The following is a 16,400-nucleotide window of genomic DNA, read 5'->3' as shown; positions in this document are numbered from 1 at the left end:
AAATAATTTTACAGTCTTAGTGCACAAGTATATATTACTTATGGCTATATATCCTCATTTATTCCCATATGCCTATAGCGTACCCTACATATTATGTAGGGCATTTTAGAATACCCTTTGAAGCTATAATGGCGAGATGTGAACTCAGAGGAGCATTTCAAAATAGAGCAAACCATGCTATTACAGACAGGCCCCGAGTGCCTATACACCAAACAAAGTGTTTGACTTTGTTTCCCCAGAAAAAGAAACTTTAGCTTTCTTTTTATCCAACATCCAAGCACATAATGGGTGTGCGTTTCCCCCCTGTTAAGCCTACATAAATGTTTGATGAATGAAACATGGACAATTATGAAAATGACTGAAAAGCACAAAGGAAAATATCGACCAAAATATCAATTTGTCTTCCTTTTCATAATGTGAGTGTTTGACAGCATGTACATAATTATGTAAACAATATAGGCTCACTGTGTTACATCTTATCTTAACATCTTAGCCAAAAAAACTAAACAAAAAACTATGGATGTATGTCCATTTACTGTAGCCTAATGCCATAGGGTTTAAATGGGCAGGGAAAACTAGGCCATGTTTTGTTTTATGTGTTCTCTGTTTGAGAGAGAGTCTGTTTATGTGTGTTCTACACGCATGTGCGTGACGATGTTGATAAGTCACCTGACTTGTGAGTAATTGTGTTAGCACCCCCCCCCCCCCCATCCCCTTATTAAAATCTTAGAAATTGTCAGTCCAACAGTCTAACTGACTAAGATGTCCAAAGGCCCGAGACCTGCAAATGAAACAAGGAGGCAGAAAAACGAATCTGACTCAGCGATGAACATTAACATCATACAGTCGGTAGATGAGGTATCAGCAAGTGTACAAGTGAATGTGAATGAGGTGATAGAATGAAAGAAGAGAGAAGAGTCTTGGTTAAACCCACTCCTTGCCTGGAGGTATGCGATGGAGAGAAGAAATAAAAGCACGGTAGAGAGGTGGAATGTAGAGACAACCCCACTAATCATTTCCCCAAAATGATGGGGGGGGCGGGGGGGACTACAAACCTGGGTCAGAGGCAGCGGGATTGACATCCCAATCTCAGCAAATAATGAAAGCTTTCCTCTCGATTTATACTTTGTCGTATGACGAATATAGACGATCTACAAACTCACAACACTTTGCTGATGCAAGGCATTGTGTGCATGTAGATTGGCTATTTTTTGGCACGTGACAACGTGGTAAGATGGGGCATAAATCAGGCCTTGTAGGGCAGAAGACAGAAGACAGGAGGAGAAGGGAATTTAGGGAAGGAGGGGGAATAGATGGGTTCTCTAAATTGATTACATTGTTAACAAATATAAATCTTGAGCGTTAATTTAACTGTGAAAATGTGAGAGTGTCAAAATGTATTTTACAATGTAGAGGTGGGACTGGTATGGGGCGGTCACTGCTGCATTACAGAACCACACGCGCGCGCGCGCACGCGCACACGCGCACACGCACACACACACACACACACACACACACACACACACACACACACACACACACACACACACACACACACACACACACCCCTCACATGTGCAAAAAATGCATAGTCCTCCTACACTTTGTACACACTTTGGCCTCATACCCTGAAATCATAATTTGTTATTTTTTTCTCTTTTCTGTAATCTGTTGTTCTTGGTTTGTATAACGCTCCAACACGAACACGTGCGGTAAACAGCACTTCCTAAATAAATGGGAGTCAACGTGACCCCCGGCCAAAGATAACATCTATGTAACTCACTGCAGGGGGTCTGTGTAAGCCACATCACTGTCACATGGCACAGAGATTATTCAATCAATAAACGTGCTGTTGTAAGGCTGGCTACACAACTCCCTCGGCAGCCTTTCAAGCCGGACTACATCATAAAACACTCATGGGTCCTGACCCCAGCAGCACCCCCCCCCCCAACCAAACAACCCTGGGAAATGCCTATGGGGCCGTGCACCCCAAAACGCCCTTAAAGCGCAACGAGTAAATCTTAAGCAGATCTGCCCATGGCTTCTAGACAACGGCCAGCAAAGAGACTATATGAACTCCATAGTTCAGTGTCATCCAGAGAGCCATGCAGGGTATCTGTTACCAGCCTAGATACCCACCTCTAATCTGTGCTGGGTGCCTGTGTGCTAATGATGGTAAAATGCTAAATTATTCCTGTGATGCAGGAACTGATGTTTTTACATTCACCACCAAGACAGCGAGAAACAGACCCATTTCAAAGGAGAGGGCTAGTCTAAATAAATTATTTACTACTTGCAGGAAATAATCTAATACTTCAGACAAATAACACTTCCTACAATCCTCAGAGTTAATTTATCCATTTGTATCTCCCAGAGTGGACAAATGTAACCAAAATAAATGAACACTCGAGGATTTATGTGTATGATATGATCTCAGATTTGTTTTTCATTGTAGTACAGCTGTACATGATATAAGGGTTGGCTGGACAACAGTGTTTAGTGATTCCCAGTGATGATGAATGCATGTGTAGCTAGACAATGAAAGGTTCCCTGACAGCATTTCACAGCTGCTGCGGGAAAACTCGTAACTGGTAATATGGTAATAGCCTGCTCCTGTCTTCACTTGAACCATGTACCATACGTGGTTCTTTGAAGGTACACCAAGCTTCAACTCCACATGACCCCTTACACTTATACAGCATATCCCATGGTAAATCTGTGTGGCTGTTGATCCGAAAACAATACTTGCTTTTCTGAATCCCTTAAAAGTCACATTTTCCAAGCCACGAAATACAAGGTTTTCATGGGACAAGAAACAACTTAGTATTTATGTGTAGTATCCACACAAGGCGTGTATATATTATGGTAGACTGACCATGATTTGGCCTTATTTAAAAGTGGGCCAAATTAGAAGGAACGGGCAGGTTCTTGGACTCTCCACTGGACTGGGAAGGGGTGGGGGGTCATTGTCCAGGGCCACAGGGAAGCCTCTCACCTCATAAACATAAAGGGAGGAGAGGCCATCAATAAATGATGAGGTGTGGTATACATGTATTTTTTAACGCCCCTACCGTGTGATGTCTGGCAGCTCTCTCATACACTGTCTCCTGGTAGAGGGCAGAGAGCAGAATAGGACCACGCATTTTTGAATTAGACCTCTCAATGCATGTGTCTTTGTGTGTGTGTGTGTGTGTGTGTGTGTGTGTGTGTGTGTGTGTGTGTGTGTGTGTGTGTGTGTGTGTGTGTGTGTGTGTGTGTGTGTTGGTGAGGAAGCTGTGTTAAGGGCCATGTGGTCTTTGTAGAAGGCTTGAGGTTCCTACTCTTGCGCACAATGTCAGAGTTGTTTGTTTGTGTACACATATGCTTAGAAAAATGGGGGAAGGATTTTTAAAAATACAGTTATGTTAAAAACAAAAAACACATACATCAAATAACAAACACTAATTGGACTAAAGTGGTACAGCAACTGACGTTTAAATATACGTACATCGGTATAACTAGTACAATTCTGATAACACAATAACCTTGAAATGTTATCACAGGTAATTCCGAATCAATTCTGCTTTATTAAATCTGTAGAAAAGGTAAAAATCACACCCAGTGTGAAGTGGGCGGTGTGGTCACAGTGGTCATCACAGTGATTGAAGTTCACTTAAAGAAAAGTAATATTTCTGAAGTGTGTGGTGATATTTATAGTTATTAATTTCATCATGCGTCTTGCTAGCTAATCACAGTACTGGGCTAAGGGTGTGAATAGAGGTGTACAATGGTTGGTCCACAATGGGTGATTCACTTAAAAAAAAAAAAAAACATAAATGTGTTTTTTTAAGTGCATAGTCCTATTTATAGGGCTATGCACATGTGTTTCACTAGCCAATCACAGTCCTGAATAGAGTCAGCCAATAAAGTCAGCCAATCATATTACAGCTAGTGGTCATCACAGTGATGGAAGCTCACTTAAAGAAAAGTATAGACTTGCATTGAATGTGTAGGGGTTAGGGGTGTACAATGGTGGCCAATCACGGTGCAGGGTTAGGGGGGTACAAACCTCACATATAGGGGCGGTTGCACCGCCCAAAAAACAAATAAATAACTATAAACATATCTTGAATGTTTAGTCCCACTAATGGCGGGGCTCTATGGTTGTTGGTGGTCGGTCAGTCCATTCGCGACCACGTGGTCCCAAACAATCTTGAAAATTATTGTCTGGTTTGCCATGGAATTTGCTGTGCTCCTTCATGTTCCCTGGAGGATGAACCCTGGAGATTTCGGTGACCCTTTCTTTTAGCACCACCTTTAGGCCAAATTGTCCAATTGCACACAAGATATCTCAAAATCTAATGGGCACATTGTCATGACACTTGCTGTGCGTGTTCATGTTCCCTGGAAGATGATCCCAAACCATTGGAGTAATCCCATGACCTTTCCTCGAGCACTACCAAGAGGCCAACATACAAACGTTTCACACAAGTCATTCATGATGAACCTTACTAATTCTGGTGACCCCATGGCCTTTCCTCTAGCGCTGGGGTGTTAAACTCATTTTAGGTAACAGGCCGGACTGGGTAAAATGCGCTTTCATACGGTTTAGGACCACTTCTGCACGCTCAAATGTGTGTTTTCTTTTTTGTTTTTAAAAACTGCCGTCTCAGTCTCTGCTATTAATAACTATAGTGTCTGACTTTACAAAGTTAGTTTATTATGAAGATTACTTTTATTAGCGGTAATACAGTCAAATTATGCAAGAAAATGTGTATGAGAGAATGCTATTTTGTTTTAAATTTTGGCTACCCATGAAGTTTAACCATTATTCTCCAGTTGCATTTGTTCTGCATTGCTCTAGTCATTCGATAAAGACTGTTGGCTCTCAAAATGTTCAAATCCTTCCGCCTAACTGTCTGTACATCGGAGGCGCTAATGTCCTAAGTTAACATGAAACAAGAACTATTTCAAAATGGCCAACACACATACTGTGGGACTGCAGTTATGACAGTTGGGAAGTGTCTGTTAATGCTTGTTGCTTATTGGGGTGCAGGCATATAACAATCAATTTCATAGTCACAGTATGACAAACTGCAAATAAAAAATCACACCCTGTGTGAAGGAAGCGGTGCCTTTGATGAGCCCCGTATTGATGTTGTCATCAATATTTGTTTATAGCCGAGCCAATAAGAATGTCCGGGTGTGTCCGGACAGACACACGGACACCCGGACACACGGACACACGGACACACAGACAAAGTCAGATATAGAGCGGTTGGCACCGCTAAAAACGAACAAATTACCAAACAAATAAATAAGCAAAGCAATAAACTGAATACAAAGAAAACTATTCTCACCTCACCGCAATGTAAGCTCATGTATTTTCAGGGGAACTGCTATGCGAAACCAAAACCTGTTCCTGGCAGAGTTAGGTGCCCTACTCTGCACTGAACTCTAACCAGGAGATTCCAACGAAACAAGGCTGTTCATGGATTTCAGTAGGCAGGTCCAAAGGGAGAGAGGAACCCATTGTTTTAAACATGAGTGGGTTAATTTGGCAATTAACACCAGAATTATACTGCAAAAAAACTCACAGGTAATTAAGTGTATACTCCACACGCACACATGTACAAAATGGCAGGACTAAACGTATTATTATGTGTGCGTGCGAGAGTGTGTCATTGCGTGTATTTCTGTGCTTCGATGTGTATGATCTTGTGTGTGTGTGTGTGTGTGTGTGTGTCCCGTACAGTATGTGCCTGTATACATGCCTGTGTGTCTGAAGTGTGTCAGGTGTTGGTAGGCTACTTGTTGGCAATGGGATTGTTGGAGAATCAGTCATGGGTGTGTGGCCTTAGTGACTTAAAGGTGTGACAAAACAGGCCCTAATTGGACAAGTGAGACCAACATCTGTGAGGCTAACAACAGGGGAAGACTAGGTACCTCCGTGACCACTCCTTGACATGCCATTTGCCTTTGAGGACCCCTAGGGCTGGCCAAACAGCTGCCTGACAGAGCCATAACTCCAGGCGAAGGAGGGGACCCCAGGCTAACAAGCCAATGACGAGAGATGGGAGAGAAGAGGAGAGGAGAGAGTGTGGGTTGGGACTGAGGGGGAAAAGACAGCAGTGAGTGATAGAACAAAAATGGAAATAGACCAAGAAGTCAAGAGCAAACACAGATGGGCGAAGACACTTCTGCTTGCAGAAACTTTATTCTATAACGCATACAGTAGGAGCTGGAGATCTCACACGCAGAGAGGACAGCTTTAATAGCAGAAAAGCGGTGCGGTTTCCCTGCCTGGCTCCGGATTCTAATGCTCATTTCATCATCAGACAAACTGACACCGATATATTTACATGGAGCCATGTTGCCTGGGAGATCAGAGACCTGGTTTCTAGAATAGAGATAGCATAACAGCAGCACAGGCCCCTTGCTCCACGCACGCACACGCACACACACACACACACACACACACACACACACACACACACACACGCAAATACACAGACACCCACAAACACCCACACCCCATATACGTACGCCTGAGCAGAAGGAAACATACTCTCCTGGGTTTGAAGTTTGTCTGGAGTGGCAAGCTGAATAAACATTGTGAAGCATGATGCCAGGTAGGGGAGAAAACTGGCTTCAAACAGTTATCAATACAATTGGCTGTGCCAGGCGCAGCAGTTTAACCTCTTTAGCTCAGCGGTTGTCTGCTAACTGGATGTGACGCCTCCCTTGCAGATGCCTTCTGTGGTGTCGTCTTCACATAGGCTCACAGGGGCCTGATGGGTACTGAAAGTCCCAGTTTAACTGTGCTGCGCCGCGTCCCTTTTGACAGTCCCCGAACTCAGCCGTAATAACGCTGCAAGAAAACACAACAAATTCTCCCCACTTGCCTGGAAAAAAACTAAACAAAGCTGTGATGTGCCATGGAAATCTGCGAAACAATAAATAGCGATTCAAGTGCTTCTCACAACAGATGTCTCAAGTTAGCCTGTTTATGGGTATCAACTTTTCCTGACTGCTCTCATAACACTTTTTTTGTCCCTAAGAATATCAACATCCTCTTACACGCGGGAAAGGGCAAACAACAGGAGCCATACAAAATAAATTCCAACATATTTGTAAACACTGACACAAGAACCAAGACAAACGAACACACAATAAAATGCACGGCATCAAATATTCTGACACAACAGTGCAATGCCCAACATGATTTATTGTTTGGAACTCCATCTTCCCTGCGTACTTAATATATCATGCGATCGCTGCCAGCGTAATTACCCACAAACACGTGGTTTTATCAGATTTAATGTGCAAGCGGAACCAAGTGTCTAACCGTGTGCACCGTCAGTCAAACAGAACATCGCCTAATGGCATAAACATACTAAAGTATGTCACACACAGTATAACCCGAGGCAAGAAGAGACGAAAACAAGAATAAATTCATGAGAGGAAACTCCTTGTTTTGCCAAGGCGAGGATGCTGAGAGAAAAGGGCAGGGGCACCGCCTGCCAAGGATGTGGCTGAGGCATAAAGCCTGATTTATACGTAGTCGCGCCCCGGTGTCGTGCACCGAAAAGAGCAGATTTACAAGCTCACAACGCGTCACACCTCGACGAGTTGTGCGCTTTTTAGATCGGCTATTTTCGGTGTGCGCGACACGACGCGCATCCAAGTATAAATCAGGCATCAGGGATTGCAGCTGGCGTGCGATCAGCCTGCCTGGGCGCGCTAGCAGCCCCCTGCATGCCTTGATCCTGCACCGAGGCAGGTCTCTGCAGACCTGTGGGTGCCAAGACGCTACGCTCCAAACCTGGAACCCTCTGCCTCCACATGGACACATAAAAACACACGAGCGCACAACAGAATGCACAGAAGCGCATGTGCCTATATATGCATTGCAGGCACACAAACAACACAATGTACTTCTGACTCTGTACACACACACACGCACACGCACACGCACACACACACACACACACACACACGCACACACACGCACACACACACACACACACGCACACACACACAAACAAACAAACATACGCACCATGCCATGCACCTCTGACAGGCCATACACAGATGTTCCAGTGATAACTATGACAATGTCAACACATACTGGAGCCCTAACTCGCATCCTAAGTCATAATGAACTAGAGACACGGAGCCTGCATTTCTTTTCCTGGATGCGACGTATTTCTCTCTTGACAATTTGTAGACTGATCCCGACTCCAGGTTGCATTCTGACCCCCGAGGAGACGAAATGAGGAGGAAGAGAAGACAAGCGAGCCAGAGGAAGAGACAGCGGGAAGACAGATGGATGGAGAGAGAGTCGAGAGGAAGGGACGGAAAGAAAAGGTAGAAACGGAGGTGGGGGTATGGAAAGATGTAGCTGATCGGGACAGAGAGGGACACATCACCCCGTGGTACCCGTGTCACGTCGAGTTTAGCCACTCACGACACATACTCCATTTTAACGCCCCGCCAACGCCTGACCTGCGGAGTCTCTATCGTCTTCAATTAGGCCTCGGAAGAGGATTAGCTGATGGAGCAGCGAGTGTAAGGGCAGGTAAAGGAGCAGAGGAAGATGGCACAGAGAGATACAGTAATTGGCGTGACTAACAGAGTGCTAGAGAAGGGGTAGGTTGAGTCAGGAGATACAGACGGAAGCTAAGGAGTCAGTGGGGGCGGATAAGATGGACCGCCAGATACGGGGACCCAGGCAGAGCAGGTCACAGTAAAATCCTCGGTGTTCATTTAACGCTGAGAAAGTACAAATGTAACCAAGTGGATACATTTGTACAAAATGGATGAACTAACACTGAGGATTTTACTGTGTACAGTGTGTTGCAAGCAGGGGGAAACACATGACACATGATTCACACACACACACACACACACACACACACACACACACACACACACACACACACACACACACACACACACACACACACACACACACACACACACACTTAAGCAATTATTATGTAATTATGACCGCCTTACACTTTCCATTGCAAGATGTAGTTTGCAAGCTTCAGTCAACACACACACACACACTTAATTGTACAAGCAATTATGCCATTATGACCGCCGCAAGATGTAGTTTGCAAGCTTCATGTTACAGTACACCCATCCCGCGCGCACGCGCACACACACACACACACACACACACACACACACACACACACAAACAGCCCATTATCAATTTTTCGAGGGCTATGCTGAATCCATGGTGATGGGCCGCAGATCACAGGTTATCATTTACTAATTGTGAAATGAACCACCTAATCCTTATCATCCCTATTCTAGGCATCCCATAATAGACGAGCATTTGGCGAATATAGGTAAATATCCAACCTATACGTTCACAATGCGTTGAGCATGTATATCGGCTATTTTCGGCATTTGGTGTAGAGGGAAAAAAGGAGGGGGGCCAATGACAGACTCCTGGGGGTTCAAGTGGTTAACTCCTATAAAATTCCTTCTACAAACAAACAAACAAACAAACAAACAAACATGTGACATGTTTCAGATTGAATGACAGGGCTAGATTTAGTTTCCTGGAGCACAAAACATTGTATATATTTCTGGTTACCTGTCAAAGTGTCCCACAGGACAGTTCTCCACACAAAATGCACGCTGTGCACGTGTCATGGTTAAACGATGTCTCAAACATTTACACAATTTTCCAAACTGTATCATCAATATTTAATGGGTATTTACTGATTGTCTTTCCGACCAAGAGTTAACAGTAACAGTATGTCCTTTAAAACTGTGAAAAGAAAATATTTTGCACAATAACAAGTTGGTGGACGTTTATTTTCAATTCAAGCAGTTGCTTTCTTAAAATTAAAAATATATATATATATATATGCTGTCAGAAGCAAAGCATAACTAATAATCTGAGTAGATTCTTAGAATTAGAAATAATAATTTATGTTCATAAACTAGCCACTATTGTCTATTAAAAACAATTGTTTATCCTGAACCAAATAGTAACATTTTATAGGGTGTAATCATGTGTAAACTGGTATATCTTTACTATTTGCAACAGGGAAGCCTCACAATATTGAATTACTGTACTATGTGAAATGCAATGTTCATTTAGACTTTGAGTGAAATGAAAGTCATCTGAGTCTGAATCTGAACTCAATCATGGATATTATTCCTTGACAACAAGTGTATAGTATAAGCCTAACCTGAAAATCAACTACAATCAGTAGCTTATAATGCTAGTGTTTGCTTGTACATTTTTTAGGTTTGTTTTGGATCCTTGCGGGTCCATTTTTACACTCTCAGAGTTTACGGGTCCAATTTTACTCACTTAAACTAATGCTCAGGATTTCAACAGTGGGGTTTGCAACAAGGGAATGTTGCTGGTGATCTTATCAAGGAAGACTGTTTTTAGATGTTGCTATGAAACTAGATGGATGGGATGACAGAGGGGAAATTATAATGAAACATGAAGAGAAGCAGCCGTTGAATGGCTTCCTCCATCTACGCCAGGCACAGTGTTAAATCAACGCCTGGTTTTTCATTGTTGATGCTTCGGATTGTTCACCTGAGCTCCTCTCAAAGCTATTAATTCTAAGCCTCAAAGTTTACAGCCAGAGCGTCACCATCTCACATTTTCGCACTAGCTAGAAGAGCAAAAAAGAAAAAGAAAAGGTAGAGAGGCAAAGAGAAACCTATTGTTTTTATATGAGATATATTCCCCTGGTGTTCTGGTCAATAATGACTTGATATATCAGTGACTGCCTTGCTATTTGCACTGTTTTCGACGTGTTTTCTCTGCCTGTGATTGAGCGGAGCTATTTTCACGCGTGGAGAGAGATGGTTGGAGGACCAGGGAGGCTAACGTCTGTTTGATCAAAGTTTATGTGAAATTTCCTGGGGCCGCCAGGGGAGCCGCTGTTTATGAACTGTAATAAAAAGAGTCATTTTGACGGTGTGACCCTGGTGCAGAGGGGGTGGGGGGGTTATGTCTGTGTTTGCAAGGAGAGAGAGAAGATGGCATCAAGTAGAATATGTCTCACTCAGCGAGAGAGAGAGAGAGAGAGAGAGAGAGAGAGAGAGAGAGAGAGAGAGAGAGAGAGAGAGATGGGGGATGAGAGTGGAAATAGGGTTTGAGAGAATGACAGAAAGAGCACGGCAAAGTGAGAGAGAGGGAGAGTGAAAGAAACAGAGAAAGACAAGAAAAAAATGACATCATGAGACAAAACAGTGGTAAAAGAAATGAGAGAAGCGAAGACACAGGTGTAAAGGGAGGAAGAGAAGAGAGGGACTGAGTGAAAGAGTGAAGGCAGAGAGTGAGACAGAAGGAAAGAGAGAGAGGACTCTAATATTTGTTGCACGAGGGTGTCGTTCGCAGAAAATAACAGATCTTCAAGCAAACGATGTGTTTCAATATCTGTTATTTAGGGCAACAGACCTGGAAATGTATTTGTAGGAAATTGCAGTGTAGTTTGCACCATTGGATACAAAGTCTTGTTCTTGTACCTGACACTTTCTTTGTTTTTCACAGTTTTCTAAACACAAATCTCATCTCTACCATCAAATGTTAGACCGCCTGAATAAGTGAAACAATATAAACTCAGCTACCTTGATAAAAGTCCGAAGTGTAGATTTTAGGCAAAACTCTTCAGGAACCACAAGGGTCTCCGAATGATCATGTCTTATCATCCACTACTGGCCTCTGGCCATCACGCCTCAGGACGGTCTGAAAGCCTGCAGATGGACCCTTCTAATTTGGGCGAGTGACACCTTTGTCGTGTGACCAAGTATAAATTAGGCTTAACACTCGTGTAATCTCTAAGCAGCCAGCCAACGGATCTTAATGAAACACTTTAGTTCAATTTTGACTCATCTCAACCACATGCACACTACCGTCCCTATTCTAAGCATGTCATAATAGGCAAACATTTGGGCAAAATACGCAAATTTTCAATGAAAAGAGCAGATCTACAAGCTCACAACACATTGCAAAGTGACACGTTGTGAGCTTGTAGATTGGCTATTTTCGTCAAAGAGATTTGGTGTAGAGGGAAAAAAGGAGGGGACCAAGTATAGATCCCTTGATGATTCCCTTGAACAGAGTATATGGGGTTTAAGTGGTTAACATGGCAAGATATGGTTTACCTTAACAATTCTGCACCCCTGTATTAAATTTAATAAGAACTGTCTTCTCCAAGATGGACACAAAAAAGGGTAAAGAATATCTACCGTATATATTCTGTATATATATGCATGGATCTTTGCCAAAGTAGCCTAGATATGTTATGAGAAAACTGCAATCAATAGTGGGTTTAACTAACCTTTGAGAAAATCAAATAATGTTGACCTTTTTCTTAGTCGATAAAGCGTAATCCTCTGCTCTCCTGCAAGCTTGAAGAGACATTCAACAGTATCACCGTTTTTAATGAGGATATGATTGGTCTCCAGATTGAGTAGCTTACAGCTGGACTTAGACAAGTGCTCGACTAAAGCATACTAAATGGTATAGGTTAATGTCACATTAACTATTCCTTTTGACAAATGAAAACAGACGTTCATTCTTTTTTCCTACCCCCCCACCCCCATCTTTTTTCATATTTTGCAATTGCATAAAGCTAACTCACGCACTGCAGGGTTGTGTGCAAGAACTACAGAACAAAGAGGGATTTTTTTATATTCTCCATTCTCCGCCTCTCCCTCTATTACTCACACATGCACAGTTGCACACATGCACAGAGTGAAATTAGATCAATGCAAATTCAAATTAGATCATTCACCAGAGTTTATCGCTAGGCTACACCCCCAACAGATGCAGCTATGAAAATATAAAAACTAGCTGGCAGACTCACAACAAATAACATCTTGTAGTGTTCTACTTCACTGCTTCGCTAAATAAACTTGCCCCAGGTCACCAGAACTGCGGGAGAAATCATGCCGTGATCCAGGAAGCTTTGCTGTGACAACACTCCTGTCTTGTTCTGTCTGAGATTTATCAGTGGTTCCAGCAAAATCAATGGTGTTTGCTGTAAGACAGACAGATCACAGCACACCAGAGGCCCATCAGTGGTAATAACCATTTCAACATGGACAGGAAAAAAAATGTGTCTGTCAGAAGTGGTAAAAGGAAAAAGAAAAAAGAAAAAGAAAACGTACAACCCTCAAGACAGGAAAACATGTGAGCGGATACATTCAAACATACAACACGCGATATCACAATGGTCTCTATATCAGGGATGACAGACAGACGGACAAATACTGTACATTTTCCTGTTTAAATGAAAAACAATACTATATTTGATGATGTACAATAATGTCTAATTTGTATCAGAATGCTTTAGAGTTCTGCATTTCTATTTTATTTTCCAAATACTGAAAAGAAAATGTTTCCCACCAATTCCCAGTGGTGGACAAAGTACACGACAACCCCATTATGCGAGTCAAAGTTCAGTTACAGTACCTGTGTCAAATATTACTGTCTGACAGGCATACAGTAGTGACAGCCAACGTTCTTAGTCCAAAATAGTCTTTATTTCCATGCAACATCACGCTGCTTGCCATGTCTAAGTTGTAACCGTACCATAGTCACATGGGAATAGAATAAAAATGCAAAGATATGACAAACTTGTCATTACAGAGGCTCTTCTCCCTCTCTGAATATTTTGTGGTGATGGCTGAATTATCCTCTGTATGAGCTGCCCTGTGTACAACAGGTGTGAAGCAGTGTTAATTTTGAACAGCAAATTTAGATTTAGTTTTAGTCATAGTCTTTTGAATAAAATTCCATTTAGCTTTAGTTATATTTTAGTCATCTGAAATGTTTTAGCTTTAGTCTAGCTTTAGTCTACTAAAATGTATTTTGGCAGGCCTTGATGGCTTTAATGCCTGTTATACTTAGCTCTGTGCCAAAAATAGTCGATCTACAAGCTCACAACTTGTAGATCGGCTATTTTCGGATCGTGACACCCTCACACAATCTAACATAAAATGGCTTGTCTTAGTTCTACTGGATGTCTTCTCCACTAGTCCCTCGAACCTGTTAGTCTAGTTTTTATTTGTTGACGAAATTGTCAATATATTTAGTCATAGTTGGAAGTTTCTTTACGGGCTAAAAGAGTGACTCCAGAGCCTCTTCACTGTACAATGGATGTCAATGGGGAGCATATTTTGAATGATCAATTGCTAATCACTGGAGCAATTATGTTTGATTTCTTACATCATGGCGTTACATCATGTCAAGGTAACTACACAACCCAAACCTCTGCCAAAGTGGTCTAGCCCTTTAAGTGGGTTTATCTAAAGGTTTTCCCTTGACAGCGCTCTCTTAACTCTAAAACCACCAACTGAATGCACTGACTTGCTTGCTGGACCATCAATGTGCTACACAAATTGCATTTACAACTTGAGCATAAACATTGCTTCTCTCGGGTTTGAGGGCGATTTCTTGAGTGTTGATGATATTGAAGTGTGGTTAACGTAACATATATAGTATATAATATAATTATATTATGTTATTATATTATATAACATATAATTCCTCAAGCAGGGAGGGCCTGCATGGTGACAGTTCAGCACGGGCAATTTAGCTCCGCTGATTTGTCAGCTGCCATATAAGCCCTTGGGAATATACAGCAGCTGGCCATGGCCAATCAGCGCAGGTTTATCACCTTCATGTTCCTTTTATCACTCCCCTCTCACCCTATCTCGGCTGGATAAGCACAGCGAAGGCCCGGGTGATAATCTACATTTATATAGGGGATATATTTATATGTGTACATTACTTTACCTACAGTAATGTCATCTCCTGTGTGTATCCTGTTGACGGTCGTCAAACAACAAAGATTCAGAATTTTAATCGGCTAAAAAATGTAGCTTGGCCTACAACCTTTAACCCTTTTAAACCTAGCGTCCCTATTTTGTACATGTAATTATAGGTGAATAAAAAAGAGGGGGAAAAAATATATGAATCAATTCAGAAATTCAGATTTTTTTTAATTGTTTGGTAACAAGCTCACTTGAGCCCCCATATGTCTTTCAGTTTTTGTATACTATATACTATACATGTATACATTTCATAATATAATATTTGTGGACTCCTTACTGCATAGACTTGCTCTCCAATGACACCCACTCCACTCCACTATGCCAGCTACTGGTAGGGCAATCGGGCTCCATTGGTTGGTCTCAGGTCATAGCATTTAGCTATGAACAGAAACTCGTCCGCATTGAAGCCACCGCAAATGTACACCTACAGTAAGAGGAAAGTATTATAAGGACACCATACATAGTGTTACACATTGCAGTCCTTGGACCAAAACCCAGCATCTGCTAAAAAGAGTGACGGCACTGACATCACTCCTCTGCTCATGCATGGATGCAATCTGGGTCCACTAGTTGCTCTATTGGTGCATAGCGCTCAGCTGTGGTAGGGCTGTCACGGTCATGACATTTTACTTGATTAATTGTCACACAAATAATTGCGATTAACGATTCAGGCTTCGTAAACACAAATTCCACAGGGCTGATATGACAAATAACTTAAATATACGAAGAAATTATATTTAATGACTTTAAACTTTCAGTGGAAATAGCTGATCTACAAGCTCACAACTTGCCACTATGCTACGCATTGTGCGCTTGAAGATCTGCTATTTCCGCTATTTTTTGATAATACATGGGGTTCACCTGGTGCCAAGTTCTGGTGATGAGGTTGAACTTGTACACACTGGTAACATCACCACCAGGTGCAATAAGTAAAGCCATTGAGGACAGCAGCACCATGGCAGACCATGGGAGCCTTCAATTTGTAGGGGTTCAATTGTAAATAAACAAACAGAGGGGGGTGACATTTTCTCAATCACTTAAGCTCTATATACTTTGTCGTGTGAGTAAACAAGTATAAAAGGGATCTAACTGGGATGTTAAGAAAACCGAGGACAGAAGAGCATAGAGCTTTTCTATTTTCATGCTCCAATCTTCCTCAATAAAAATGTCTATACTTCACCCTGAGTGGAAATATATATTTGTTCCATAACAGGGTCCATTTGGACCCCTGGTGGTCCCCGGACCCGACGCTGAGAGCCAGTGCAATATACGATGGTCTCAAAGACCGCAACATCCTGCTTCAAGTTTAAGTCCATGTCTCCGGTGACGCCAACCAGCTCCTGTAGGGTAAGCTCTAAGAACTCGGAGACACACACCATCTCCTCAAAATGCAGCAGGATGAAGAGACAGGCCTTGCTGCCTCGGGTCAGGACAGTAGTAGATGTCTGTAAACTTTCAGATAAGTGCAGTGCAGTGCAGTGCACAGATGGGCCTCCGGGTAGTTGCTGCAGGCTTAAACAATGCCCACACCATTGAACTGCTCTGCAGCTGCCAAGAAATCTTCCACATTCTCTGATGTTATCAACACA

This window comes from Gymnoscopelus microlampas (genome assembly GCF_963454915.1).
Source record: "Gymnoscopelus microlampas genome assembly, chromosome: 21".
In the NCBI taxonomy this organism is placed as follows: Eukaryota; Metazoa; Chordata; class Actinopteri; order Myctophiformes; family Myctophidae; genus Gymnoscopelus; species Gymnoscopelus microlampas.
Note: the sequence above shows the minus strand (reverse complement) of the source record.